Source organism: Ursus arctos, unplaced genomic scaffold (genome assembly GCF_023065955.2).
Source record: "Ursus arctos isolate Adak ecotype North America unplaced genomic scaffold, UrsArc2.0 scaffold_4, whole genome shotgun sequence".
In the NCBI taxonomy this organism is placed as follows: Eukaryota; Metazoa; Chordata; class Mammalia; order Carnivora; family Ursidae; genus Ursus; species Ursus arctos.
This window is the reverse complement of record NW_026623056.1, coordinates 41,775,220-41,802,047: the sequence shown is the minus strand read 5'-3', so window position 1 is coordinate 41,802,047 and position 26,828 is coordinate 41,775,220. Positions and strand designations below refer to the sequence as shown.

At 40.5% G+C, this 26,828-nt stretch overlaps 1 pseudogene; it reads right to left on the bottom strand.

The window, feature by feature from the left end:
• Positions 1–20,540: 20,540 nt before the first annotated feature.
• LOC113256412 (60S ribosomal protein L4-like) lies at positions 20,541–21,825 on the bottom strand (annotated as a pseudogene).
• Between the last annotated feature and the right edge of the window lie 5,003 nt (positions 21,826–26,828).

Genomic DNA, 26,828 nt, shown 5'->3' with positions numbered 1-26,828 from the left:
GGGTCTTCTCTCTCCATTTTCTCCACAATGCTGTTATCTTCTATTCAGGAGACAGGCCACTGGCAAGGATCAGCCAAACATAATGGCACTCTCTCATCACCTACCTCCTAGAAGAGCTCTGTGTATGATCACCATGATTGCACCCAGTGACTGAAGTTCAAGGGCCACTGAATTGCCGCATCCAGAGAAGGAAATTCTGTACAACTAGCTTTATTCACTGGCCAGGAATCAGTTTTGGTATTACTATTTTTAAAGCACACATCTTTTTCCCCCCCAAAGATTTTGTTTATTTATTTGAGAGATTGAAAGAGAACATGAGCAGTGGGGAGGGGCAGAGGGAGAAGGAGAAGCAGACTCCCCACTGAACAGGGATCCTGACGCGGGGCTCGATCCCAGGACCCTGAGATCACAACCCAAGCCGATGGCAGAGGCTCAGCCAACTGAGCCACCCAGGCGTCCCATAAAGCAAACATCTTATCTTCTCTCTAGACTGAAGACTTGTAGAGTTTCAGAATAAGAAGGAATTCAACTTAACTGGATGAGAAAACTGAAGCGCATAATCACATAGCTAGTTGATGGGAGAGCCAGAATTCAAACTGAGAGCTCATAACCCCCACCGAATGCTCTTTCTACCTCTTACGTAACAGTGGCTTGGGGATGAGGACCCATGAGGAGCCCTGCTCAGGGTTTGGGATGAGTCTGTGTCACTGTTCCTATGCTCTTGGGGGTTTCCCTTGTTTACATTTAAGTTTTACACTGAAAAAATTCTCTGTAAAATATCTGAACTCTTCAGAAAAATATGGGGGATGGTACAGTCGTGCGAGAAGCAGACGTAATGATTAGCATGTGGAATGGCAACACGCTGTCCTTACTTGGGATATACATTGGACAGAAATTTCTCTGCACTACAACTATGGGGCCGCTTCTGATATCCTCTAAGATGTAAAATAACCTAAAAACCTTAAACACAAGATGCCAACAGTGGTGTTTTTGGTTTAGTAATTCAGCTTCATAGTACTTTGAATCGTGTACATACATTAAAAATGACACCAGAATAATGGAGGGGAATGGCAAGCATCTGTATTGGCCCATTTTAAAAACATGAGTTAAGTCTATATACATTCAGTATTTCAGCAGTGCCTCATCATTAAATTTTCTGATTTTATGCTTGTGTCAAATTGCTTCCATAATGCTTAATTTCCCATATTACATCTAATGTTGGTTTTTAAAGAAATTGCAAATTACAACAGCTACTTCTGTGGCCGATACAAGTAGATGGTCATACAGTACATTAGAATGTAATTGCCTTTCCCACAAGCCCTAATTATAAAGTATTAAAAAAAAAAAAGGCAGCAAAGAAGGGACTGATGAAACTGTTTCTCATAACAAGTCCATGCCCTTTGGGGTCTTATGTACCAGTGTGGGAATACGAAAATAAACCAAATCATTTGAGGTCAGAGATAAATGATAACAAGCAAAATCCAGCAGGGCTTAAAGGGGTGGGATGGAGAGGGGTTGCTTTTCAGGTAGGTTGGGAGGAAAAGGACTCTCTGATAAGGTAACATTTGGCAGAGATGATAATAAAGGGACCAAGGAAGGTTTGCTGCTCTCTGGTAGAAGAGTATGTTCAGTTTAATGGATAATAAATACTGTTTCACATTTTTAAACATTTTTTAAGGATTTATTAAATTAAATTAATTAATTTTATTTTAGAGTGAGAACATGGGAGTGTGGGGCAGAGGGAGATGGAAGCAATCCTCAAGCAGACTACCTGCTGATCACAGAGCCCACTGTGGGCTCTATCCCGGACCCTGAGATCATAACCTGAGCCGAAATCAAGAATCAGATGCTTAACTGACTGAGCTATCCAGGTGCTCCTCACATTTTTTTTTAATTTTTATTTTTTTAATTGTTAAAAGATTTTATTTGTTTATTTGACAGAGCAAGCGAGAGAGCACAGGCAGGGGGAACAGCAGAGGGAGAGGGAGAAGCAGGCTCCCTGCCGAGCAGGAAGCCCGATGCAGGGCTTGATCCCAGGACCCTGGGATCATGACCTGAGCCGAAGGCAGATGGTTAACCATCTGAGCCACCCAGGCGCCCTGCCCCTCGTATTTTTAAACTGTTAGGGTTTCCTAACTCCTATGTTTGTTGAGTTCTTGTTGCAAGCGACAGAAAAGGGATTTCGTTAAAGCATATTGGATAGTTCATTGATGCCCAAAGAGGGTTGGAAAACTTGGTGCAGACTTACACAGCCAAGAAAAAGTAGTCCGATGAAAAACAAACAGCTATTACCAAGAACGAGAACCCCAGCAGCTGGCTCCCTGTGGGTTTTGAGCAGGGGACTTGAGATGTGCAGCAACTACTTTAGCCCTCAGAAGTCATTCTCTGGCTTCCACTTGTTTGTATAATTTTCTCGCTAGTGGAAATCCAGTACCACTAACTCTAATCAGTGGAGCCTAAGTCACATCCTCAGGCCCTCACTGCAAATCATGCAGGATGGTGAATGGTTGGCATTTTCAGCTTTCATGGTTGGGGAATCCCACAAACAACAGAGGGGCTTTATTTGCTGGGTGGTCCTAAGAAATTACAAATTCTAGTATTGCAGATGTCTCATACAATTCAAGCATTCTTTTTTTTTTTTTTTTTAAAGGTTTTTTATTTATTTATTTGACAGCCAGCGAGAGAGGGAACACAAGCAGGGGGAGTGGGAGAGGAAAAAGCAGCTCCCAGCATAGGAGCCTGATGTGGGGCTCGATCCCAGAATGCCGGGATCATGCCCTGAGCCAAAAACAGATGCTTAACGACTGAGCCACCCAGGCGCCCCCAATTCAAGCATTCTTTAACAGTAATCATGTTTTCTTATATCGTCCCTAGTTTCAGAACGGTTACTATCACTTTAGTATTTATAAAGATGACCTGTTTATTTAAAGTACTTAAGCATCCACAGTATACCATTATATTTGCGTTAAGTTCGTTACTCTTATGATCTAAACAGAGCCTTAATGAGACAGAAACAGAATTTCACTTCAGCTAAAAGGATTTAGATTATATATAACAATGGATATGTATAATTTACCCTGGAAATGTGGAAATGGATTATTGTGTTGTTGCTGGACAAAACTGAGAAGAGGCATTGGAAGAGATGCAGTTTGCATATGTAAATAAGGCGGGTGTGCACAGCTGGCTTCACTACCCTGTGAGAACACGTACAATACCATTACCATTACCATCTAAACCTCAGTTTCTCCAGTACCCAAACCATTTTGTGGGGCCTCAGTCTACACCCAGATACGAAGTCTAAGCATCAGTAATGTCAGATGTCTCCAGTAAGGTGGCATCACATTTACTTACACGTGTTGCCGACACGTCTGGTTGTCCCACCACTGCCTCCGATACTGGAGTCTTTCAGGTACAAGTACTTCTGTGTCCCTCTTTCGAGGCAGCACTGAATAAATTCGGTATCTCGTAATATCTTTTGTGAACATAGCTGTAAGTTTCTACTCTTAACTCTTCTTTTACAAAAGTATAAAGCTAGTTAATCAGTTCAAGTAATAGAAAAATGCAGTGTCTCTTGCTTTCATGGTTTTTACCAACACTCTTCCTCCATGTGTCTTTGTCTTACTAGGATCATCACCATAAACAGCAGTAAAATGTCCCCTTTTTCCTTCACTGAAAAAATAAAGCAAAACAATCCTTCCTCACATCCACAGACACACAGATTCATCTGCAGGTGACACTGGACAAAAAGCAATCCAACATAGATTCAGTTTAGACACTCTGATACTCCCATACTGATAAGTAATGGAAAATGAAATTTACAATGATTAGCTATACAAATCGGGCTTGTTTCAAACAATTACTTAGTTGTCTTTTGTTACAGCTAATGTGGAAGCTCAGGTGTCCAAACTACCAAAGATCCCTGTTCCAGCAATTATTTTCAAATCTAAATTGGGAAGTAATGGGCTCTTGATGTAGTTAGTTATATGAAATCTATTAAAATGTGCCATTGAAAACAGGAATGTAGCAGCCTGGCTCAGTTCAGATCCAGAAACAGATCAATAAAGCAGAAAAGTCTGCTCTTGGTATCCTAACTGAGCAGTTTTGTTTAGCTATTTTTGAGTAAGTATATAGTAGGCTGGGGAAGTGGGGTAACATGTTCTCAGCCATGTATATAGTTGAACACCTTGTATTTGTATGTGCATATTCTATAAAGAGACCAAATTACATTTAAAAACATGTTTTTTTTCTTTTTTTACCTTTTTTTTTTAGACTTATTTATTTATTTGTCAGAGAGAGAGAGAGAGAAAGCACAGGGGGAGCAGGCAGAGGGAGAAGCAGAAGCTGAGCAGGGAGCCTGATGAGGAACTCAATCCCGGGACCCTGGGATCATGACATGAGCCGAAGGTGGACGCTTTACCGACTGAGCCACCCAGGTGTCCCTAAAAACACATTTTTAAAAAGATTTTGTTTATTTGCAAGAGAGCAAGAGAGCACAAGCAGGGCAGAGGGGCAGAGGGAGAGGGTGTAGCAGACTCCCCACTGACCAGGGAGCCCGACGTTGGTCCAATCCCAGATCCCCAGGATCATGATTTGAGCCAAAGGCAGACGGTTAACTGACTGAGTCAGCCAGGCACCCGTAAAAGCAATTTTTTTTTTTAAATGATTTTTTATTATATTATGTTAGTCACCATACAGTACATCCCCGGTTTCCGATGTAAGGCTCGATGATTCATTAGTTGTGTATAACACCCAGTGCACCATGCAATACGTGCCCTCCTTACTACCCATCACCGGTCTATCCCATTCCCCCACCCCCCTCCCCTCTGAAGTCCTCAGTTTGTTTCTCATAGTCCATAGTCTCTCATGTTTCATTCCCCCTTCTGATTACCCCCCCTTTCTTTATCCCTTTCTTCCCCTACCGATCATCCTAGTTCTTATGTTCCATAGATGAGAGAAATCATATGATAGTTGTCTTTCTCTGCTTGACTTATTTCACTTAGCATTATCTCCTCCAGTGCTGTCCATGTTGTAGCAAATGTTGAGAACTCGTTCTTTCTGATAGCTGAGTAATATTCCATTGTATATATGGACCACAACTTCTTAATCCAGTCATCTGTTGAAGGGCATCTCGGCTCCTTCCACAATTTAGCTATTGTGGACATTGCTGCTATGAACATTGGGGTGCATATGGCCCTTCTCTTCACTACGTCTGTATCTTTGGGGTAAATACCCGGTAGTGCAATGGCTGGATCATAGGGTAGCTCAATTTTTAACTTTTTAAGGGACCTCCACACTGTTTTCCAGAGTGGCTGTACCAACTTGCATTCCCACCAACAATGTAGGAGGGATCCCCTTTCTCCACATCCTCTCCAACAATTGTTGTTTCTTGCCTTGTCTATTTTTGCCATTCTAACTGGCGTAAGGTGGTATCTCAGTGTGGTTTTGATTTGAATTTCCTTGATGGCTAATGATTTTGAACATTTTTTCATGTGTCTGTTAGCCATTTGTATGTCTTCATTGGAAAAGTGTCTGTTCATATCTTCTGCCCATTTTTTGATTTGTTTATTTGTTTCTCGTGTATTGAGTTTGAGAAGTTCTTTGTAGATCTTGGATACCAGTCCTTTATCTGTAGTGTCATTTGCAAATATATTCTCCCATTCCGTGGGCTGCCTCTTAGTTTTTCTGACTGTTTCCTTGGATGTGCAGAAACTTTTAATCTTGATGAAGTCCCATAAATTCATTTTATCTTTTGTTTCTCTTGCCTTTGGGGATGTGTCATGAAAAAGGTTGCTTTGGCCGATGTCGTAGAGGTTGTTGCCTATGTTCTCCTCTAGAATTTTGATGGATTCCTGTCTCACATCGAGGTCTTTCATCCATTTGGAGTTTATTTTTGTGTATGGTGTGAGATAGTGGTCAAGTTTCATTCTCTTGCATGTAGCTGTCCAATTTTCCCAGCACCATTTATTGAAGAGACTGTCTTTTTCCCACCGGATGTTTTTTCCTGCTTTATCAAATATTAGTTGCCCAAAGAGCCGAGGGTCCATTTCTGGGCTCTCTATTCTGTTCCATTGGTCTATGTGTCTGTTTTTGTGCCAGTACCATGCTGTCTTTGTGATCACAGCTTTGTAGTACAGCTCGAAATCCGGCATTGTGATGCCCCCAGCTTTGTTTTTCCTTTTCAACAGTTCCTTGGAGATTCGGGGCCTTTTCTGTTTCCATACAAATTTAAGGACTGTTTGTTCCAGTTCTTTGAAAAATGTCCTTGGTATTTTGATCGGGATAGCATTGAAAGTGTAGATTGCTCTGGGTAGCATGGACATTTTAACTATGTTAATTCTTCCGATCCATGAGCATGGAATATCTTTCCATCTTTTTATGTCTTCCTCAATGTCTTTTAAGAGTAATTTATAGTTTCTAGAATATAGGTCCTTTACGTCTCTGGTTAATTCCAAGGTAACGTATGGTTTTTGGTGCTATTGTAAATGGGATGGATTCCCTAATTTCTCTTTCTTCGGTCTCGTTATTCGTGTATAGAAATGCAACTGATTTCTGAGCATTGATTTTGTATCCTGCCACGTTACTGAATTGCTCTATAACTTCTAATAGCTTGGGAGTGGCTTATTTTGGGTTTTCCATATAGAGTATCATGTCATCTGCAAAGAGAGACATTTTGACTTCTTCTTTGCCAATTTGAATACCTTTGATCCCTTTTTGTCGTCTGATTGCTGTTGCAAGGACTTCTAGTACTATGTTGAATAATAGTGGCGAGAGTGGGCATCCTTGTCGAGTTCCTGATCTTAAGGGAAAGGCTTCCAGCTTTTCCCCATTGAGAATAATATTTGCAGTAGGCTTTTCATAGATGGCTTTTATGAGATTGAGAAATGTACCTTCTATTCCTACACTCTGAAGGGTTTTAATCAGGAAAGGATGCTGTATTTTGTCAAATGCTTTTTCGGCATCGATTGAGAGGATCATATGGTTCCTGAGTCTTTTCTTGTTGATATGATGTATCACGCTGATTGATTTGCGAATATTGAACCACGCTTGCATCCCAGGTATGAATCCCACTTGATCGTGATGGATAATCCTTTTAATGTACTGTTGGATTCTATTAGCAAGTATCTTGTTGAGGATTTTGGCGTCCATATTCATTAGGGAAATCGGTCTGTAATTTTCCTTTTTGATGGGGTCTTTGCCTGGTTTGGGGATCAAGGTAATATTGGCCTCATAGAATGAGTTTGGTAGCTTTCCTTCTGTTTCTATTTTTTGAAATAGCTTTAGGAGAATAGGTATTATTTCTTCTTTGAATGTTTGGTAGAATTCCCCAGGAAAACCGTCCGGGCCTGGAGTTTTGTTATTTGGAAGGTTGTTTATCACTGACTCAATTTCTTCATAATTAATTGGCCTGTTTAAGGAATCAATTTCTTCCGGTTTCAATCTTGGTAGTTTATAGGTTTCCAGGAAGGATTCCATCTCTTCCAGATTGCTTAGTTTACTGGCATATAGCTGTTGATAAAAATTTCTAATAATCCTTCCAATTTCAATGGTGCTCGTCGTGACCTCTCCTTTTTCATTCATAATTTTAATAATCTGGGTCCTTTCTCTTTTCTTTTGGATAAGTCTTGCCAGTGGTCTGTCAATTTTATTGATTCTCTCAAAGAACCAGCTTCTAGTCCTGTTGATCTGCTCTACTGTACTTCTGGTTTCTGCTTGATTGATTTCAGCTCTAATTTTGGTCAACTGCTTCCTCGTGCGTGGATTAGGCCTGTCCCTCTGTTGCTGTTCCAGCTTCTTGAGGTGAGAATATAAAAACTGCATTTTAGATTTTTCTATTCTTTTGAGTGAGGCTTGGATGGCTATGTATTTCCCCCTTAGGACTGCCTTTGCAGTATCCCATAGGTTTTGGACTGTTGTATTTTCATTCTCATTGGTCTCCATAAATTGTTTAATTTGATTTTTGATTTCCTGGTTTATCGAATCATTCCTGAGCAGGATGGTTCTTAGTCTTCAAGTGTTTGAGTTTCTTCCAAATTTTTCCTTGTGGTTGAGTTCCAATTTCAGAGCGTTGTGGTCTGAGAATATGCAGGGGATAATTTCAATCTTTTGGTATCGGTTGAGACCTGTTTTGTGTCCCAGAACATGGTCTATTCTTGAGAATGTTCCATGGACATTAGAATAGAATGAGTATTCTTTGGTTCTGGGGTGTAGTGTTCTATATATATCTATGAGGTCCAACTCGTCGAGTATGGCATTCAAAGCCTTTGATTCTTTGCTTAGTTTTTGCCAGGGTGTTCTGTCTATTTCTGATAGTGGAGTGTTGAGGTCCCCTACTATTAATGTATTTTTATTTATATGTCTCTTTATTCTGGTTAAGAGTTGGCTTGTGTATCTTGCTGCTCCCCTGTTGGGGGCATATATATTTATAATTGTCATATCCACTTGTTGAATACTTCCCTTAAGAATAATATAGTGCCCTTCTGCGTCTCTAACTATAGTCTGTAGTTTAAAATCCAATTTATCTGATATGAGAATTGCTACCCCAGCTTTCTTTTGAGGTCCATTTGCGTGAAAGATGGTACTCCATCCCCTTACTCTCAGTCTGAATGCATCTTTGGGTTTGAAATGAGTCTCTTGTAGACAGCAAATGGATGGGTCATTTCTTTTTATCCAATCTGCAACCCTGTGGCGTTTTATGCGATGGTTCAAACCATTTACATTAAGACTGATTACTGAGAGATATGATTTTAATGTTGCCATGTTGCCAGTAAAGTCTTTGTTTGTATTGGCTGTGACTTTCTGTTCTGTATCACTCTTGGGGCCTTTTTACTTTTATAGAACCCACTGTAATATCTCCTGTAGGGCTGGTTTCGTGGTTACAAAATTGGTTAGTGACTGGCGATTCTGAAATGTCTTTATTTCTCCATCAATTCTGAATGACAGCCTTGCTGGATAAAGGATCCTTGGCTGCATGTTTTTCTCTGACAGAGCTTTAAATATGCTCCCCCAACCCTTTCTCTCATTCCAGGTCTGTGTAGACAGGTCTGACGTAATTCTGATGCTTTTGCCTTGGTACGTGAGAAATTTCTTTGCCCTGGCCGCTTTCAATACTGTCTCCTTGCATCTAATATTTGCGAATTGCACTATGACGTGATGTGGCGTAGGTTTGTCGTGGTTGAGCTTGGGAGGGGTCCTCTCTGCCTCTTGGACACGAATGTTTGTTTCCCTTGCTAGATTAGGGAAGTTTTCAGCTACAATTTGTTCAAATATCTCTTCTAGACCTCTGTTTTTCTCCACCCCCTCGGGGATGCCGATGATTCTAACATTGGATCGTTTCATTGAGTCAGTAATCTCCCGTAACCTACATTCATGGGCGTGGATTTTTTTAAGACCATCTTCTATTTTCATTTTTTCCTCTATTAACCCATCCTCCAATTCACTAACCCGTTCCTCTGCTTCTGCGACCCTGGCCGTCAGAGCCTCTAGTTTTGCCTGCATTTGGCTCATAGAATTTTTAATTTCTGTCAGATTCGCTCTCATTTCTGTCCTTAGGGATTCTATATTCTCAGTAACCTTTTCGTTAATAGTTTTTTCAATTTTACTCATCATTTTGACCATTGTTACTCTGAATTCCATTTCTGATAATTTGGTTACATCCATATCCATTATTTCTGTGGCAGAGGCCACAGAATCACTGTCTTTTCTTTGCTGGGGGGGGCTTCTCCTTCTTGTCATTCTGATGAAGAGAGGTTGCGGGGTTTCCAGAGCCCAAATTATTGACTGGGTCCCAGGCCGTGCCCCTTGTTTTATAGGGATCTTAGGGATGTGGGCTTCTTCTTTAAAGATTTTATTTATTTATTTATGTGGCAGCCAACCAGCGAGAGAGGGAACAGAAGCAGGGGAGTGAGAGAGGAAGAAGCAGGCTCCCAGCGGAGGAGCCTGATGAGGCTCTCCTTTCCGGAACGCCGGGATCACGCCCTAAGCCGAAGGCAGGCGCTCAATGACTGCGCCACCCAGGCGCCCGGGTTGTGGGCTTCTTGATTTTTGGCCTGCCTTCTGGGGGAGGGGCCTGCCGCGCCGATACTCAGGCAGCCCTGTTTGGGTAGAGTCTCGGCGTCCCCTGCGAGGGGGGATGGGGATGGGCACTCCCTGAGCCGGTATTTCCAGGCTTTTGTTCTCTGGCGGCTTTCCCTGGCGGTTTGCTGTGCCTCTTCTGAGAGTCCGAGCAGCAGCGGCCAAATTTCAGCCTCTGTCACGGAACAGAAGGATTGCGGCCCGTTCTCTACTAATGTTCTGGCCACTTTAACTCTGTTACTGTTGGTGCTGCTCAACCCTGCAGCGTCCCGGGATGTGCGCCCCACACCCGGCGTCCCAGCCCTCACTTCCAGGGCCCGCGCGTCTCTGTCCTTTGTGTTTCTAATGCCGCCAGCCGCCAGCCGCCCCGATCGCGCTCCCGGATCTCCCGGTCTCAGTCTGGATCCAGTGAGCGCACCGGGATTCCGGTGATCCGCGAGATGCCTGGTGGCGCGCGCACCCGGCTCACGGTCTCAGTCTGCTGTTTTGCGGGTGCCGTCCGCGAGCCCCGCCCGCTCCCCCGTGCAAGTGGCTACCGCTTCCCGGCGCCCGAACACGGCGGCTCCCTCCCCCTTCCGTTTATCTTCTGATATCTGTGCACAGTTTCATGGCTCCCCGCTTCATACCTCAATACTCAGCGCTGGAGATGTTCATTTGTAGAGATCCAGATGCGTCTTCCTGCGTCTCAGGCTGGTTCCGTGGTTGTTTAGGCTGGTCTGGTACCTATCCAGCTCGACTCGGAGGACCGGCTGAAAACGGTGTCTCCTACTCCTCCGCCATCTTAACTCCGTAAAAGCAATTTTTAATTTTTCTTCATAACAACCTGTTACAGGAAAGAAACACAGCAGCATTTTATAATAGAGGAGGTTGTGTTGCTGAGAGAGGGTGACACAGTAAAAGGTGTCTAGACTACTTCTAGACTGTAAGTCTCTGGTCTAGAGCTCTGTGTATGGTCCCTAGGATAACGATGTAAAAAAGGGATCTCTGATTGCATACATTCCTATCCTTTGTAGGTTTGCATTTTGCTGGCACATCTTACATATGCATTTTCCATCTTGTGTTTCTTATTATTTAATCCTTTGAAAACTGCTTTTCCTTGTCTAAACTCCCTATTCATACGAGTCTTGGATTTAGTATTTTGTTCAGCATGAAGTCATTTTGGGCTTTATAAGAACATGGATTCATATAGTATGGAATTTAGTGTAAACAGCTCTATCTTAGATTTTGAGTATCTCATTTTCAGCATTTCTGTAAGAATGTTGTAAATATGTCCTTCAATATCGCTCCAGGAGAGTGTCCCATGCCAGCTTACTTGACAATTTACTGTTTGCTTTGAACTAGAAGCACATTCTGTCCTTTATGCTCGGTCGGGGGTCATCAGTATATATTTCAAGCTCCATTTGTAGTTCAAAGACCTGATTTTTGTAGTTCTCAGTTTTTTTCAGCTAATGCATATGATTTTGTCTTTCCCAAGTAATTATACAAATTTTACAAATTTAACAGGTTTTAAAGACACAAAAATTTGCCTTTGAGATATGGCAGGATTGTATTACTATCCTTTTCCCAGAAACCAATACTTTAGTATTAGTAAAAGAGTCATAACAGGGGCACCTGGGTGGCACAGCGGTTAAACGTGTGCCTTCGGCTCAGGGTGTGATCCCAGCGTTATGGGATTGAGCCCCACATCAGGCTCCTCCGCTATGAGCCTGCTTCTTCCTCTCCCACTCCCCCTGCTTGTGTTCCCTCTCTCGCTGGCTGTCTCTATCTCTGTCAAATAAATAAAATCTTAAAAAAAAAAAAAGAGTCATAACAAAACAGAACTTTTTTTTCCTCTTCTATAAATTGCATGTCTCAGAGGAGATTATGGTGCTTTAAAGATCTTGTATTTTCACATTCCTGTGATATAAGTGGGAAAATAATTTAATATTCTTTTGATTATCATCAACAAATACTGACGGTGATTTTATTATATTGGGAATGTAGGAAGCAGAGATGTTTAAGATTGTGTAAGCCTCAAAGCCACTTACATGCTAGATGGAGTAGAGAAGACTTATTCATGACAAGATAAAGAATAAGGCAAAATAGATGCTAAGTATATTGAGAGGAGCTCACGTTACAGAAGGACTCTCACTTATAAACATTCAGAGTAGGTAGACCATTGATACAAACCAAGCTATTGACCAGAGCAAACCATGCCACCCCAGCCTGCCAACAACAAATGGTGCTTATGGCCTGTGGCGCCAGTGTGGCCTTACTGATCGATGGGATTTCAAACAGCCTCTTAGATCCTGATGATTGTAAGTATCTGTAAATGCCAAAATAATTCAGCAAAGGACACCAAAGACTGAAGTAGTTGGAAAATATGGACTTAAGGTACACTTTAATGGAAGAGGTAGACATTTTAGCAGACAGCGGGAAAAGGAAATGAAGCAAGAAAGGAAACAGAAAGAAATGTGAATGGCCATTTGAGGAATACCAAGTAGACTTGGGTAGGATTAAATGTAGTGTTTCTTCAGACGTTAAATGTTAAGTTGGGAAACATAGATAGAAGGCAGACCGAGAGTTTGAAAGTACAGGGTGATAATATACACACGTAGCACACACACACACACACACACACACACACACACACACATATATATATATATATATATATATATATAGTGTTAAATGTATGAAGTCCGTCACTGAGAGCATGTTGGTATCAGGGATTGGGTTGAGAAATGAACGCAACTGCATTTATTAAGCATCTGTGTTGTGGTTATTGTGGTACGTGCTTAACATTTGGTTCTTTGACTTCAGAAACTGTCAGAATATAAGGATGTTACAAGCTCACCGAAAAGGGTAGTCCAAATGGAAAAAGAAAGAAAGAAAGTTTTTTTTTTTTTTTTAAGATTTATTTATTTATTTGAGAGAGAGAGAGTGCACGAGCATGAGCAAAGGGAAGGGCAGAGGCAGAGGGGAGAGAAGGAATCTCAAGTAAACTTTAGTCTGAGCATGGAACCAACGTCTCATGACCCTGAGGTCAAGACCAGAGCCGAAATCAAGAGTTGAATGTTTAACCCACTGAGCCACCCAGGTGCCCCAAGAAAGGAACAGTTTTTAAATTGAAAGGACGTGAAGCCTGATTCTAGGGGAAGGTCAAGAATACTGCAATCTTTGAACTGAGTTTTGAGGCACAAACATTTAGGGGTTGGAAGAAGGAAAGTAGCAGAGATGACAGATAAAGAGCTTGAACTGAAGAAGGAGGATCAGGATATGCAGAGTTATAGAAACCTATGGGTAACACAGTTTTTATATTAAAGAGGAAATTTCACTGAAGAGCCCTGTGTATAATTCAGGTTCCCCAGCTTCCAATCATTCCTGTCATTTATCCCAATACTAACCTGGCTGCTGAGGTTTGAAATAAAGCCATGTTTCATTTACCTACAAATTTAGTTCCTTGGGTAGAAAAAAAAATGGTAGGTCGTGATACTCTGTTTTGACAGATTCTGATTTTTTTTCCCTTTAACTGTCACGAAAAAAAAAATCATTAAATCGTTACTATAAAACAACAAAACATTAATAGCCTTACCAAAATCTTCATTCACATTGCCTGCTGACGCTCTTGCAAGAAGTGTTTTAAATTCTACATCTGAAACTAATATTACACTGTATGCTCACTAACTAGATTTTAAATAAAAACTTGAAACTAAAAAAGGAAAAAAAAAAGAATCGTTTTCTAATTCTTTTCTTCCATTTGTCTTATCTCTTACTTCCTGGGAACCAGAGCCAGTGAAAAACCAAAGATTGACTTGGGGGAAAAAAAGACAAAACAACCAAGAACCTTGTTATTTGGATCACATGAGATAATGGTATCCTGGTTACTGCCTGTTACATCCCCAACTCTGTCGTTTAGTACTCTGAAATCACAAACTCCAGTTAATGCACACAGATGAGAGAGTAAAGAGTAAAATCAACAAAATTTGGGAAGTCCAAGGGTAATGTCACCAGTAGTCTTCCCTAAAAATTTCACTGTTCTAGTGAGAATAGTTTCTTGTTTCAGTAGTAAGAAAGGTGCTTTTCATGCTGAGGCCTCACTTAAAGATGGAAGATGATTGGTTAGTTGCTTATATAATCTTATTACATAAGTTGATGGAGAAGCCATCTTTATTTTTGTTTCTAGATCCAATATAAATAAAAATGGGTGTAGTTTTTGTCATCAATCAAATAGGTATGAGCTAAAAATTGTGCAAAATTTAATTAAAAGATGAGATAACTGCATTCCTGGGTGGTTTTTAGCGTCAGACTTACTGTCTTATGGTAGGAAATAATTAAATGGCTCCTTCAAAACATATAGGATATGATTTATTATAGTAAGGAGACCTTTCAAAAAGCGAGACAATGAGGAAATTAAAGCAATATTTATATCACTAATAGAGCATTACAGAACATTGAAAAATACGTATTTTACTTATTTATTAGTCATTGTCTTTAATTGTGCACATAGCAAGTAGATGCCCAGATTCAGGGTGTGCGGTTTAAAAATGCAGAGTTTCTCTTGTAATTGCGTGCATGTTGGAGGTGGACTTTTCTGCAGTTGTCTGTGCTGGCAGGGCAACAGACTTGCTATAAACACTGCCCTGCAGTCTGACTTCCACAAGAACCGGAAGGAGGAATTTGTGGTAGATAAACCAACTGCATAGATTGGTATACATGATAAAACATACTGAAATGATCATTTTGTGATTTTTTTTTTCCTAAATCAAAGTATTATTTTTAATTTCCCAATAATACTCAAGAGGTGTATTTCCCATATTTGTCTGGAGAACGCATGGATAAATAGGATGAGAGACACTTCTGAGATACTATCTTTTTTTTTTTAAGATTTTATTTATTTATTTGACAGACAGCCAGCGAGAGAGGGAACACAAGCAGGGGGAGTGGGAGAGGAAGAAGCAGGCTCTCAATGGAGGAGCCTGATGTGGGGCTCGATCCCAGAATGCTGGGATCACGCCCTGAGCTGAAGGCAGAAGCTTAACCGCTGTGCCACCCAGGCGCCTCTGAGATACTATCTTTAAAACTGGTTTTGAAAACAAGACCTGGCATATAAAGAGCACTCAATAAATATTTTTTAAATAATTGTCTATAAAATGACTTAATCTTGCTGCATCCTGCTTTCCAGTGATTAGCTTTAGTATTCTCCTACTGTACTTATTTTACTTACTGCAGAGCAGATCATGAAACCTGGAATAAGGAGATAGAGGAAAAGCAGTGGGACTTTTGGGGGAAGAAAGCTGCAGTACATAATCCTGTTTAAGCCTGTGCATGGAGGTTTGGGTAAGCCCATTTCTGAAAGAGTGGACTACAGGAAAACTACAAGCTTGGGAGCTGCAGAGCTCCTGAAAGCGATAATGTGTGTGGTTGAATTTATGTATCAGAACATTGGTGTCTAGGCTTTTTTAGCTATTGTTCATCCGTAATGCAGATGAAAGCTTTGCTGCTCTGGTTGACTTAGGTCTAAGGGAGCTTGGAGATAGCCTTTCTTGGTCCCCCAGCTTCCTCTACCACGGTCACAGAGGGGCTCTGAAGGGCAGTGTTTGGAAATGACTGCATTTCCATTTTGGAAATCAGTGAAGTGGGCTACAAGGAGCACAAATGTTTGCTAACCGACAGACTGAATGAAAGTAGGAGTCCATGAGTAGACTCATCTATCTGATGAGATGTTGAAGAAGGTGAAGGTGATGATGATGATGATGATGATGATGATGGTTGTGATAAAACACTTACCAAATCCTTTCTATGTGCTAGGTATTGTTCCAAGTGTTTTTATTTATTTAATCTTCACAGTGAACCAGTAAGGGAGAGACTAATATCATTTCCATTTTACAGATGAGTAAACTGAGTCACAGAGTGGTTAAGCAACTTCCCCAAGATCACAGAGCTAATAAGCAATCATAAATGTGAGTAAATCTTATTGATTAATATTTATATAATGAATAGATAATTGACTACTGTGATGAATTAAGTAAGTACATCCTCCTTTATATCTAGATTTCTATGTCTACATCTGTATCTCTGCTATGTGCCTGATGGTGTGAAATATGTAGAATAAATCAAATGAAAAATAAAACACATTTCTCCCATTGAAGCACATACAGTTTTGTTAGAAAGATGGACTCACACATAATACAACCTGATTCTACATTTGTTTAAGTACTTTTTAAACATAGGAATTAAAGGCAGTAAGAGATTAGAGATTACTTGGGGAGATCACTGTAGCCTGGAATGATTATTAATGATTATTAATTATTAATTATTCATTGTTTAGAAGATGGGATAAAATCAAAAATTGTAGAATAGGTAATAAGGATAAGAGAATTTACTAGGTTAATAGAAAAGTGAGGAAAGATGTGGATTATAAATATGCAGGTATCAGTACAGAGATAAATGTGAAATTAGGGTTCGGTGTGGGCAACTGAAAAGTTGGATTGGAATGATACAGTTTTTGGAGGCTGTCTTAGCTCAGGCTGCTGTTAACTAAATGTCATAGACTGGTTGGCTTAAACAACAAACATTTATTTCTCATAGTTGTAGATGATGGAAAGTCCAATGATAGCTGGAGTATTTGGTATCTTGTGGCTTGAGGATGGCCATCTTCTCATTGTATCCTCACATGGCAGACAGCAGAGAGAGAAGCAAGCTCTCTTGTAGCTTGTCTTAAAAGGGCACTAATCCCATGATGAGGGCTCCACCCTCATGACCCAATTACTTCCCAAAGGCCCCATCTCCAAATACTATTACTCTGGAGACTTAGGTTTCAACATAAATTCTGGGGGGACACAAACATGCAGTCCATTACAGAGGGCCTTGAATATAGAGAATAGAGTCTTTGTTCTACTTTGAAATTCATTGTGCATGTTTTTGAGAAAAACAAAGCAGTAGACGAAAGTAGTGTGACTAATAGTGCGATAGCAGGGTTAATATGCTATTGGATACAAGACAAATCAGTATAGGGATTGAGTAGACCTTGAACTCATAACCTCTGTGAGGAAGGTATGAGAACAATTCAAGAATGGGCTAATGAACACCCAAATTAGAGTCATGGCAATGGGAATAAAAATTAGAGGAGAGAGAGAATCAGGAGTCCCATTTTATGGCTGGATTCAGTCACTTGTGTTTGGCCGCAGGTTAGAACCCTCATAGTGAATTTCTGCTGAATATTTTCTGAAGCACAGTAACTACTTTGTAATGTGGGAGTAAAATACGGTGGCCGCTGGCCCCAGGTTCTTTGGCTTGTTGCAGCTGTAAATCACTGTATAAATATCTTAAAACAGGAAATTTGGGTGTCAGGGAAAAAATATGTAAAAGCGAGACAGAAGAGACTTGGTACTCTCAAAAAATACATGCGAACAATTTAATAGTAATAGACTTTGGCATAAACATATTAATTGGAAGTCAAACAGTTCACCCGCATGGGTCATCTACTATGCACATGTCTAATTATGCTGCTCCAGACGAACTCACTTTGAAAAACTGACCAAAACATTTTGCATATGTCAGAGACATATTTCTCCTCAATTTTATGGATTTTATATGTGAAATTATTTTGAACATTAGTGGCAAATTACTGTCATTAGAATACTATTCTCCCATAAGTTTTCACTAGTAAAAATTTTGGGGGTGTTACAACCATTCCATTTTACCTGATATGAATATCATAGGACAGCAGAAGGTGGCAAACTTTTCCAGGGGAACTATCTCACTAGCCTGAAATTCAGCAAATGCTGAAGTGCGCTGGTGTCAAAGTGGGTGCTGCATATTTTTTTACTATAATACATAACTAAAGCCTTAACTGCCATCGGAAGCAGGCGTATATTTCACCCCTTTGACTAGATTAGAACCCAAAGCAATTTAATTTCAGGATAGTTTTATGCTGAAAATTAAGGGATGACATTTGTCCTATGGGATAAAGTAATAGGAAAGAGGGTGGTGAAGTGCACTAAGTCTATGGACCCATGGATGTCCTCAGCATTATGTAATTTCTATGTCCATGCGTGGTTTCTCTTCATGTAAAGCTCTGGAGGTTTACCATAGCTGGCTCAGGGGGCTGGTGAGGGATAAAAAGAGAGAGGAGGACGTTCTTCATGATGTATCCTTCAGAAGAGCTAGAAAGGTGAAGAGGTAAAAGGCTTGTGTGTCAGTGTGAACTTCCCTCTCAACTCCTGCATTCTTGAGAGTTACAGTACAGCTGGCTCCTAACCTCTTCTCCCTCCTTGCTTCATCATCCGCACACTCTTCGGGGTTGGAGGGTGAGGCCAAGGTTTTTTTTCACTTTCAGGCTCTCTCTGAGCTCTTAGGAAGACAGCTGAGAGGAGGGAATCAAGCCAACTTAAAGCTGGGTTGGGAAGGACACCAAACCTGGCTTTGGTGTCTTCTCATCTCTCATTCCTTGCATTTCTACATTCCCTGGTTTGTCTTCTTTCCAGTTTTTACAGACTGAATTGTGTGCCCCTCAAATTCATATGTTGAAGTCCTCTCAGTACCTCAAAATGTGACTATATTTAGAGATAGGACCTTTTAAGAGGGGATTAAGTTAAAGTGTGGCCATTAGAGTGGGCCTTGATAGAATTTAACTGGTGTTCATATAAGAAGAGAAAATTTGGACACATGAGAAGAAACACCACAGGCTTGTGTACACAGGAGGACAACCGTGTGAAGAGGCAGCAAAAGGTGACCATCTGCAAGCCCAGAAGAGAGGCCTCAAAGGAAACCAATCTGGTTGGCACCTTGATTTTAGACTTCCAGCTTCCAGAGCTGTGAGAAAATAAATTTCTGTTGTTCAAGAGACCCAGTGGGTTCTCTTTTGTTATGGCAGCCCCAGCAAAGTAATAGATCAATGTTCTTCCAACCCTCAAGGTCCTCCAGTGACTGCCTCATCTCAGTATTGGTATTTGCCTTCAAACTACGTCAACAACTCATTGGAACTCACTGTTGTATTTGTTGTAGGAGTGTCCTATGATACAGTCATTCTCAGTATCCCATAATGTCTCCTTGAGGAGGACCATCAAGTGATCTGGAAAGATCTCATGGATTGCACTTTGGGGTCCCTAGCCTTTATTCTTATTCCTTTCTTTTCCCAAGCATTTTCTTCTCTTAAACTTAATATGTCATTTATTTGTTTGTTTATACATATTTAAAGTAATATATAGTTAAATTTAGAAATACTGATTTATTTGACTCATGTTTTAAGAAGAAGATTAGTTCAAATTACTCACATGCATCTTTGCCATCAGTATCTTTATGATCAACAGGCAGTTTTCCAAAAAAGTCTGGAGTGTGAATATGAATTATGACTCTAAATCTAGTTCTTACCACAGCACCAAATCTTTCTCAGTCCACAGATCTGTCAGGATTCGGTGAAGGATGCCACATCTTCTCAAGATCAACATAACATTAATTTTTATACACTTGAAACCCATGGACAGATTGGTGGGGGTAGCAGAGATGAAATATGGAGGAATTATATGTAAGATCAGCATATGAAAGTTCTCTGAGTATGGCACCCTGAACTTACGTAGCTCACTGTCATTCATTGCCCTCATGGCAGGTGTATATGCTGTCCCTCCACTTCCCTAATGCTTGAAGGTTACAGGCTATGGAATACTCTTTGGAAAACACTTGTACCAGATCCAATCCACAGTCAGTCTAGCAACTACTTGGAAAAGCAAAATCACCTATTCCCACAAGTGAAAAATGGATAATTGCAGGCACCATCTGTGAGTCCTTATACTACTACTCCAAGAAATATGTGTGGGTGTGTTGAGTATATTTTTTAAAAAAATATTTAATTTTTTATTGAGAGAGAGAGGGAAAAGGGGGAGGAGCAGAGGGAGAGGGACAAGCAGATTTGGCGCTGAGCACGGGGCCCGATGTGGGGCTTGACCTTAGGACCCTGAGATCATGACCTGAGCTGAAACCAAGAGTTGGACGCTTAACTGACTGAGCCACCCAGGTGTCCTGTGGTGAGTATATTGATAGGAAAGTTTAGTTTAGATGGATTGGGTAATTTTAAATTGAATCTTTTTTCTTTTGTTATGTAATTCTATAATAAATGTAAGTAACTTGGAAAAAGCCACCTCTCATTAGTTTCCATGTTATTATGTCAAAGCAGTGGAGTGTGATGGTCTTAGGCTGCTGGAGATTTGACAATGTCATCTTCACTTCTATCTAAAGTTTTTGAGATATGTACTGACTAATTCCATGTATGATGTTATTGAAAAATTCCTCTTATGCTACCAGGAGTCACATCACTAAGGAAGTTGGTGCTCTTTTATGTCCTGTTGCTGTATATTTATAATCTCCACAAGTAACCACTTGCTATACTGCTCTTTTAAAACATTTTTTTTTCACTGTCTTTGATCAGGTCTTTATTGAAAATTAGCTGTCCAAAATGATTTGACTTTTACAGAATAAACAAATGTAAGTTTTTAGGCAGCAGACTCCCTGTCTTCCGTGATGGGCTCCCTTTCTGCAGGCTTCCTATCTGCTGCAGGGTTCTTGGTAGCTGCAGCTTTGTTCCCACCAAAGATTTCTTCTGCTTCTTCCCACCAACAGCCTTCTTTTCCTTCCTTCGCTACCATAGGCTTCTTGCCTGAAACCCCTGTCTCATCTGATTTGGCTTCTAAGACTGCTGCTGCCGCCTTATCCATCTGGCGTTTGTGATTCTCGGCCTGGTGAAGAACCGAGTTCCGGCACATGGTCTTTGCATACGTATGAGCTTAGCTTCAACTTGGTTCTCGGGTTCTTCAGTGGATTCTTCTTCAGGACCCTGCGATGAATCTTCTTGCGTGGTGCTTGGAGGGATCTTTCGATCTCTGGACTTTTCAAGATTCTCCTAAGGTCTGTATTAAACCTTCTGTGCATGGGAAGGTTGTAGTTACTTTTGAGCAAGGCAGCCTCACGCCAAGTGCCATACGGATCATCTAACTTGCGGAAAACACTTTCAGTCCAGATGCAGAAACGTCCCACACGCGCACCAGGAGCAAGTTTCAAAATGTTCAGTTTGCTTACATTAAGTAAAGTAATTCCAGGGATGTTCTGAAGGCCTCGATGATACCCTTGTCTTCATTGTAGATGATGCAGGGTCCCCTTCGATGGATACATCAATGGTTTCTCATTTTGCCCCTGCCAGTTCTCATTCGCTGAGAGGCGTAGACCTTTTTGATACTATTCCAGGCTTTAAGTTCCTTAAGAAGCAAAACAGCCTCCTTGGTTTTCTTGTAGCCTTCAACTTTATCTTCAGCCACCAAAGGAAGTTCAGGAACTTCCTCAGTATGATGACCTTTAGACAGCACCAGTGCTGGTAAGGCTGAGGCAGCCAGGGCAGAGCAGATGGCATATTGCTTCTGTGTTGTGTTCACTCTTTGAACGCCAGGTTTTGTTTGGTGCAAACATGCGGCCCCCACAACACACATTTCCAAAAGCACCCTTGCTAGAATGGTGAGTCCCACTGCCTCGAACTCCAGGAATTCGAGCCACGGATCTGCCAGTGCTCCAAGACTCAGCACTGGTTTGATGACCTGCTAATTCGCTGGCAGCCTATGGCTGTCTGTTGGTTTTGTGCAAGTTGGTGTGAACAAAGTTCACGGTATCAGGTCAGATGGGAGCCTTGAACACAGCAGGCTAAGTAACACTTTTTCCAGATGATTCCCCCTTTTTGGAATACACAGATACCGGTGGGCTAGCACACGCCATCGAGGGGAGAGGGGAGCGCCACGCTCCTCAAAACATTTTTAACAAAGTCATACATACACTGATTTCCAAGAGACAAATAGTTCTTACAAAATTTGTTGTAAAAACCATCCATCTCCTTTCCCATACTCTCAACTTTTGGAGGGTTATTTTGGGATGTATTTCTGTGTCTCTAAGTAACGTGCTTTATTGCCACTTCTTGGTTTGTTGGTTTTAGGCATGACCTATTGACTTTCAGATTTAGTGGAATTTTCAGAGCTCATGGAATTTCATCACTCCCACTCTCCACTGCACAAGTGCCACTTCCCAGCCCACATTCTCTTGATAGAGCTCAAAACAATTGATAGTGAGTCATGTAGCAAACCTTGATGATTTTTCTTTCCTTGCATAATGTTATATTTTCCCCAGAGGTCATACAATTATCCTCTCAGGATGTTGAAATACATCAGGTGTTCTGTCAGTTTTATCGTGTGAAGAAATGTCTTCCTGAAAGCTTTCTACCCTACTGCAATCTGGATTGTTTTCCTTCTTTGCTGAGGAACAGCTGTTATTATAGAAACTTCCTTCACTATCACTTGGGAATTCTTTTGGTCTCTCTAATGGGGATGCAATTTTTCCTTAATATGTCATCCTCTTTCTTGGCTTCCATCTTCATTTTAGCGAAGTTCATCCTCCTGTAGACTCCTGAGAAAGAGGAGGAGGGGGAGGTAAACTTCAAACATCCTGCATGTCCAGAATGTTCTTTACCTTCACATTTATTTTTGAGTCTGGCTGGATATACTGTATAGATCTTCCTCAACATAATGATGGTTATGACTTGATAAGTCCATTGAAAGTTGAAAATATTGTAAATTGGAAAAGGGGCGTCTGGGTGGCTCAGTCAGTTAAGCATCTGCCTTTGGTTCAGGTCATGATCTCAGGATCCTGGGATCGAGCCCCAGGTCCGGCTCCCTACTCAGCGGCGAGTCTGCTTCTCCCTCCCCCTCTGCTCTTCCCTCTTGCACTCTCTCTCTCTCACTCGCTCTCTTTCAAATAAATAAATAAATAAATAAATAAATAAATAAATAAATAATCTAAGAAAAATAGACAAAGCATTTCATACACCTAACCTATGGAACATCGTAGCTTCCCCTAGCCTGCCTTGAACATGCTCATAACATGTTGCCCACAGTTGTACAAAATCACCTAACACAAAGTGTTAAATGATAAGTGTTGAATATCTCTTGTAATTTATTTATTGAGTATACTGGAAGTGAAAAGCAGAGTGGTTGTATGGGGACAGAATGGTTGTAAGCATATGGTTGCTCAGCTTTCTGATGGTGTGGCTGCCTGGGAACTTTGGCTCCCCCCTGTTGCCCAGCATCATGAGAGAGCATCGTATCACTTATTGCTAGCCTGGGAAAAGATCAAAACTCAAAACTCAAGTACAGTTTCTACTTGATGTGTAGTGCTTTCATACTACCTTGAAGTTGAAGAATCATTCAGTCAGGGACCGTAAATATACCTCCGTCGTTCAGTACTTTAAAGTTATTGCTATGTATCTTTAAGGTTCCTTATGCTGGTATTGTTTGAATATGACCTGCTTCTTACTATTCTCTTGGTCACCAGGTTCCTGAAATTTCATAATATGTTTTATTGTAGTATATTTTAATCCATTGTTCTGAGTTTTTTCTTAAAGATTTTATTTATTTATTGTATTCGAGAGAGAGAGCGGGAGAGCAGGGGGAGGGGCAGAGGCAGAGGGAAAGAATCTCAAGCACACTCCACTCTGAGTGCAGAACCCAGTGTGGGGCTCGATCTCATGACCCTGAGATCATGATGTGAGCCAAAACCAAGAGTTGGACGCTTAACCAATTGAGCCATCCAGGCCCCCCTGTTCTGAGTTTTTTCAATCTGAAAGAGCCGTGTCCTTCAGTTCTGGGAACATTGTCTTGAAAAATCTCTTAATGATTTTCTCTCTTCATTTTCTATGTTGTTTTTTCTGTGATTTCTATTATTCACGTACTAAACTTCCTGAACTAGTGTAAGTCTTTGTTTCCCCCAAGTTATTATATTTTGCATTGAGGCTTTACTCAGATATTGGATTTTTAAAAATATTCTTAAAATTTTTAAATTTATTTTAGAGAGATAGAGACAGGGAGAGAGAGTATCTTAAGCAGACTCTATGCTGAGGGCAGAGCCCTGTGTGGGACTTGATCTCACAACCCTGAGATCATGACCTGAGCCGAAGTCAAGGGTCAGTTGCTTAGGGGTGCCGGGGTGGCTCAGTCAGTTAAGCATTTGCTTTCAGCTCAGGTCATGATCTCAGGGTCCTGGGATCGAGCCCCACATCAGGCTCCCTGCTTAGCAGAGGGTCTGCTTCTCCCTCTCCCTCTGCCTCTCTCCTCTGCTTGTGCTCTCTCTCTCTCTCAAATAAATAAATAAATAAAATCTAAAAAAAAAAAAAAAAAAAGAGCCAGTCGCTTAACCCACTGAGCCACCCAAGTGTCCGTTTTTTTAATTAAAGTGTGGTTATACACTGTTCTATTAGTTTCATATGTACAATATAATGATTCAACATTTTTATACATTACTCAGTGCTCATCGCAATAAGTGTACTCTTAATCCTCTTTATCTTTTTCACCCATCCCCTCACCCACCTCCTCTCTGACAGCCAGCTCTTTATTCTGCATACTTAAGAGTCTGATTTTTTGGCTTTTTTTTTTTCTGTTTGTTTTTTGTTTCTTAAATTTCACCTATGAGTGAAATCATATTGTATTTGTCTTTCTCTGACTCACTTACTTTACTTAGCATTGTACCCTCTAGGTCCATCCATGTTGTTGCAACCGGCAAGATCTCATTCTTTTTATGGCTGAGTAATATTTCATTATGTATAAATACCACACCTTCATTATCCATTCATTTATGGATGAATACTTGGGTTGTTTCCATATCTTGGCTATTGTAAATGATACTGCGATAAATATAGCGGTGCATATATCTTTTCAAATTGGTGTTTTCATTTTTTGGGGGGAGTAAATACCCAGTAGTAGAATTACTGAGTCATATGGTAATTCTATTTTTAATTGTTTTGAGGAATCTCCATACTGTTTTTCACAGTGACTGCTCCAGTTCGCATTCCTACCAACAGTGCGTGAGGATTCTTTTTCCTCCACATCCTTGCCAACACTTATTATTTGTCTTTTTGATTCTAGCCACTCTGACAGGTAGAAGGTGATACCTCATTGTGGTTTTGACATGCATTTCCCTGGTGATTAGGGATGTTGAACATCTTTCTGTGTGTCTGTTGGCTATCTGTATGTCTTCTTTTTTTGTCCTCTGCCCATTTTTAATTGGATTATTTGTGCTTTTTGGTCTGAGGATGGAGTTAAGGCTTGTGTACCATGACTTTTACAGTAGGGGGATATGGTTGGGTTTTTTTTTTTTTTTTTTTTTTGGATGAACCTCTGATTTTCATATCTTCTGGGTTTTTCCTCTTAACTAGACAGATTGATGAAGAAGACCCTTCAGACCTTCTACATAGAGGTAGAAGGTCTAGCAATTGCTGTTCTGTTGAATAAATAAGATTTATTGTTGGTGCTCTTCCCCCCTTGCTTTCGGATTCCAGTCACCAGGTAGTTCGCGTCATTATCACTAGCCCATCTCTTCCAAAATTTTACTGCTATTACTTCCATCTTCTGTTCTTATGCCTTAAAGTCTTTATTCTATTATTTATGTGGAGTGTGGGGAGAAAGCAAAGGTAGATTTGTGTGCTAGTTCTCCAGCCGAATACCAAGGAGTGTCAGCGTTGATTTACCGATTGTTCTCGTTATATTGTGCATATTTCTGTATGATACCTGACTTTTTTTTAAAGTAGGAAAAAAGGATAAAACAAATGACTACCTTGTTTAGAGTACTATATGTGTCTCAACTCTTTATCATATAATCTTTTTGCTTACTGCTATGTTATGAAAATGTGAAGTGTTTTTAATTTATTTCCAAGTTCTTGAAGTGCACCCCAATATCTCCTTTTATGCATCCCCAATGGCAACTTTTCCTACTTCATTCTTCATCCTAGAGCTGACTCTCCTAAAATACGTGTCTATGCGTTCAGTGGCTTCTCATTATTTTTAGTCAGGCAAATCGGCTTTCCTCCTGGAAGAAATCCAGGGAGTAGAGCCGCCAAGTGTACTCTAGATTTGGCTGTGCCAAAAATGTTTCACTTTGAGATATTAGCTGTTCTGAAACAGTAGGAACTTGGTTGTATTAGAAAATGACAAGAGTCTAATTGATTTTTAAAAAGCCCTTTTAAAGTGTGTTTTCACTAACAACCAGAGAGGTCTGATCATTCTCTTTGCATTCCATGTATGGAAGTGATACGTGACGGTTTTCAATGAATGACACATGTCATCTGTGCAGTCAGGTGTGTATTGTGCTGAGCCGTCTCAGGGTTGATCAGGTGTTAGGAAACTTCTTAGAAATGTTCTATATTCAAGGGAAAAAATATTTCTGGGGAGGTAATCTTAAGTCATGCTGATCCTCTGGTTTGGTTTGATCTGAGATAATGTATAAAAAAGACATTTTTAGCAGAAAGCAGCACATAATCCGTATTATTTTCTTATATTTCTTATTTTCCATGCTGAACTTTGAAACATGTTCTCTTTTATCCTCATCACTCCAGAAAGCTTTATTTGGAAAAGAGAATGAGAAACTATTTTATTTAGTTTTAGAGTTCAATCAATTCTCTAAAAGTCCATTTTTAAGATACTGTGGTGGTCCAGACTCCTGTCGGCATCTACATAAATGTGGACATGGATGAGTTAGAAAAAGCAGGAAACAAGCATCTGGGCTTTCAGACCTCCCCTCATCTGAAATGTGAATTTTTGGATGAAATAAGTTTAGTAGGCAAATTTTTATACACAAGCATAAAATAATGAATCAAGATGAATTGTAAGCATTTAGGATTTTGTTAAATTCATCTGGGCAGCAGCCACTTGGATAAACAATCACCACCAGTGGGTGTCCTGATGGGATGAAATGACTTC